The sequence below is a fragment of the Macaca mulatta genome, chromosome 18 (genome assembly GCF_049350105.2).
Source record: "Macaca mulatta isolate MMU2019108-1 chromosome 18, T2T-MMU8v2.0, whole genome shotgun sequence".
In the NCBI taxonomy this organism is placed as follows: Eukaryota; Metazoa; Chordata; class Mammalia; order Primates; family Cercopithecidae; genus Macaca; species Macaca mulatta.
The window spans coordinates 6,546,716-6,551,190 of NC_133423.1; positions in this window are offsets into that span (position 1 = coordinate 6,546,716).

A 4,475-nucleotide genomic window follows, 5' to 3' on the forward strand; every position below is an offset into this window, starting at 1 on the left:
ACTGATTTCAGTGACCACACTTGGAGCCACACTGCCTGAGCGCAGATCCTGGCTTTGCTCCTCACCAACTGCGTGACTTCTGACAATTTATAAAAATCCTGTGTCCTGGCTTCTTTTTTTTGGAAGGGAGAAAGTGGTGGTATCTACTTCCTAGGTCACTGTGAGAACTACACGGTTAGTTCATGTGAAGTGTTTGGAGCTTTTCATGGCACTTAGTATGTGTTCAGTAAGTGTTAGCTATTAGCAGGGTTTTGGTAGTAAGGTAAAGTTTATCTGGGTGCATATTCTGTGCCAGGATGTTAACATGTTAGATTGGCAAAACCTAAATAATGATCCATAGTCTAGGGTCCACTCCCCGAAGGCATATATGTTTTATCTGGGATTGTACATGATCTATTCTTTTAACAGCTTTATTGAGATATAGTTCACATAGCAATACATGCCCCATTTGGAGAGTGGAAAATATTCTAAATCTGAAATACTGGCTAAGACCAAAATAATAAGGCCATTACTGGATATGCAAATCTAAAAATAGTGTAAAAATAGCCAGCCTAAAATAATATAAAAATACATTATTTCCCACAGTTAGAGCTATGTCTGGTTATTTCGATATATAACTCCATTTTCAAAAGTAATAGGAATTATACAGCAGGCACTAGCTCAAATTAAACATTTTGCAATTATTCTGTTATTTTGGCTCATGCTTCTCCTATGAAGATACTTAATTAATTCTCCTTTTTTTTTTTTTTTGAGATGGAGTTTCGTTTTGTTGCCCAGGCTGGAGTGCTGGAGTGCAGTGGCATGATCTCCTTTCACTGCAACCTCCGCCTCCCAGGTTTAAGCAATTCTCGTGCCTCGGCCTCCTGAGTAGCTGGGATTACAGGCTCCTGCCACCATGCTTGGATAATTTTTGTATTTTTTTAGCAGAGATGGGGTTTCGCTATGTTGGCCAGGCTGGTCTCGAACACCTGACCTCAGGTGATACGCCTGTCTTAGCCTCCCAAAGTGCTGGGATTACAGGTATGAACCACTGCGCCTGGCCTAATTAATTCTTAATGCATGCAGCAGAATGAAATTATATCACTTTACTGATTATTGTTTACAAGAGACTCAGTAAAATATTATAAAACAACATTTTTATTATTGAGTGTGAGTATTCGCATTCTTCAGCAGCTTTTGCTTCCAGCACTGAGTTTGTTTCAGGCAAGCATAAGTGTCACTGTTCACTCATGGTTTATTGCATCAAACACTGTTGGCCTTGTCTTTTCTGGGCGTTCTAATTTCTACCAGTAGAATGTCGCAGCCATCCTCCTTTCGTTGTTTATTGTTTGTACCTCCTGGGCTTAGACATAATTCTCCCAGATCACACACATAGTATAGTTTTTCTGGCAAAACGATGTTTCTCATTCTTCCATACTAATTCATTTCAAAGTTGACAACACTCATGAAGATCTAAAAACATTTGCTCTTTGTGGGGAGAAAACCCTGAACTTAATGTCTCACGACTCCATTCCTGTCGATCTTGTCCTTATGTAAACTTTGCATGAAACTTCACTTCCCAGTGCCTCTTACTCCGGCTCCTCCTGCCACTGCTGCTGTCTCTCTGGATGGTGGAATTTTCTGTAAGATTTCCTGGGTGCTCAGTCAGCCAGTGAAGGATGAAGTTCCCACCGGTCTCATTGCTCTGATAGCAAGTGATTTGCTCACTCCAAGGCCAGTTAAGAGTGGAAGCTTTGAGTCTCCAGGAAGCTCAAAAGTGCTCTTAAAACCTGAAGTATGGGCTGGGTACGGTGTTTCACACCTGTAATCCCAGCACTTTGGGAGGCTGAGGTGGGTGGATCACGAGGTCAGGAAATTGAGACCCTCCTAGGCAACATGGTGAAACCCCATCTCTACTGAAAATATAAAAATTATCTGGGCATGGTGGCACACGCCTGTAGTCCCAGCTACTCAGGAGATTGAGGCAGGAGAATCGCTTGAACCCAGGAGGCGGAGGTTGCAGTGAGCCGAGAGTTCGTGCCACTGCACTCCAGTCTGGCAACAGAGCAAGACTCCGTCTCAAAACAAAACAAAATACCTGAAGTATATGACTGATTACTCCTTATGAAGTTTTGACTAAAAAGTAAAAATATATCAATAAGATCAAAGTCGACCCATTGCACTTCACATAGATTTCCTTGTTGGTGAATGACATTATTTACCTACAAACTTGAAAATATTTTCAATATTACTTTAAAACTTCCCTCTCTCTAATGTCATTTCCAAGGACTTAATTTTCTTGTCATGCTATTACTATAATAAGCCTCTAGTTATCAGAATAGCTGAGGCATGACATTTTTGGTGAACTACTGACTAGTTTTATTAGGAAGCTTAAACCATCCTAGACTATCAAGCACAATTCAAATGTTGAGTATTATTATTGTTGTTGCTTAAAATTAAATATTGTGAGAAACTGAAAGTAAATGATATTTGCTTTAGTTGGGTTTCCAAAATGAAAATAAATTAGGGTAATGCATGTTTAACATTAAAAAGATATAAGACATGTGAACCCCCGAAATCTGAGACAGGTCTCAGTGAATTTAGAAAGTGTACTTGGCCAAGGTTGAGGATGTGCGCTTGTGACTTAGCCTCAGGAGGCCCTGAGGACATGTGCCCAAGGTGGTCAGAGCACAGTTTGGGTTTATACGTTCTAGGGAGACATGAGATATCAATCAGCATATGCAAGATGAACAGTGGTTCAGTCTGGAAAGGCGGGACAACTGGAGGCAAAGGTGGAAGATTCGGAGCAGGCAGGGGGCTTCCAGGTCAGAGGTAGATAAGAGACCAACGGTTGCGCTCTTTTGAGTTTCTGATGAGCCTCTCCAAAGGAAGCAATCAGGTATGCATTTATCCCAGTGGGCAGAGGGGTGACTTTGAACAGAATGGGAGGCAGGTCGGCCCTAAGCAGCTCCCAGCTTGACTTTTCCCTTTAGCTTAGTGATGTGGGGGCCTCAAGATACATTTTCCTTTCACAGACAAAACCAGTCTTGGTTGTTTTATAGAATGGCAGGTACTAACTAGGCTGCGTCTCCTGAGTGCATCTGGGAAAGCAGGTGTTCGTGATCTCAGTTATTCTGATGAAGAAACTGAGGTTCTGAAAGACTCAGCAACTTGCCCACTGACAGCTTACGAAGGCTCCCTGAGAAGGATGAAGGCTTCCTGATCCCTGAACCCTCCACGCTCTTCCTAACCCCTGAAACACCTAGGCAGGCCTTTACTACCTGTGGAAGGAAAGATGTGCCTGAGTAGTTGGTCTCAAAATTGAATATTCTTGCTGAAAAAGGTACAGAAAACAAAGTTATGCATGTTCTGACCCCAGGAAACACTCTTAAGAAATAAGTTACTTAAATCAGTTCACTTACTTGTCATTTTACTGAGGAAATAGGAGCTTCTCATAGTTTTGGTGCTGAAATTGGGAGATCATGATCATATTTTGCTAATAACATGACAGGCAAGGCTCAAAGGTGTTTCAAGACAGATTTGGTGGAGTGGGATTGTTCCTGGCAGTTTTATCATTATCCAGAGACTACATTTTAGCACTTAAGACCCATCATGTGACTCATTGGCTTCTTGGGTGCTGGCCAGGCTTTGGGGAAATAACTCAAGCTACCCAGACTTCAATGCGATGGATGTCTACTTGCATTGTAACTTCCCCTCTTCTTCTCCCACCCTCACCCAAACAACTTGCCACTGTGAACCCCCAACATTTGAGATAGGCCTCAGTTAATTTAGAAAGTTGATTTTGCCAAATCATCAGGAGGTCCTGATGTCATCTGTGACAAAGCATCAGGAGGTCCTGATGACATATGCCCAAGGTGGTCGGGGACAGCTTGGTTTTATACATTTTAGGGAGACATGAGATATCAACCAATATATGTAAGCAGTACATTGGTTCTGGCCAGAAAGGCGGGGACAACTCAAAGTAGGGAGAGGGCTTCCAGGTCACAAACAGTTGCATTCTTTTGAACTTCTGATAGGCCTTTCCAAGGAGGCAGTCAGAATATGCATCTATCTCAGTGAGCAGAGGGATGACTGAATAGAATGAGAGGCAGATTTGCACTGAGCAGCTACCAGCTTGAATTTTCCCTTTAGCTCAGTGATTTTGGGGGCCCACGATATGTTCCTTTCACACCAGTTGTTTTGGGACAGTCCTCACTCCCTGCCTCTCCTGGGCACGTGGCCTGGGTGAGACTGCTGAGCTTCCCCTGTATCCCACCTCCCAGCCGGCCGGTCCAGGGTGGCCTCTCCTGGGACTTTCTAAAGCAGAGCTAAAGAGGAGACCATCCCTGACATGCAGGCTGTGAGGCCACCGTGCAGCCTTGCTCCCAGCCCACCAAGGAAGCCAGCTGCACTGCGTGGAGGGAGCTGACGTGCAGAGAGGAGATCCTGGTGGGGTCAAGGCCTGGCCCAGCTATCCTTGAGGGCAGCTGCATCTC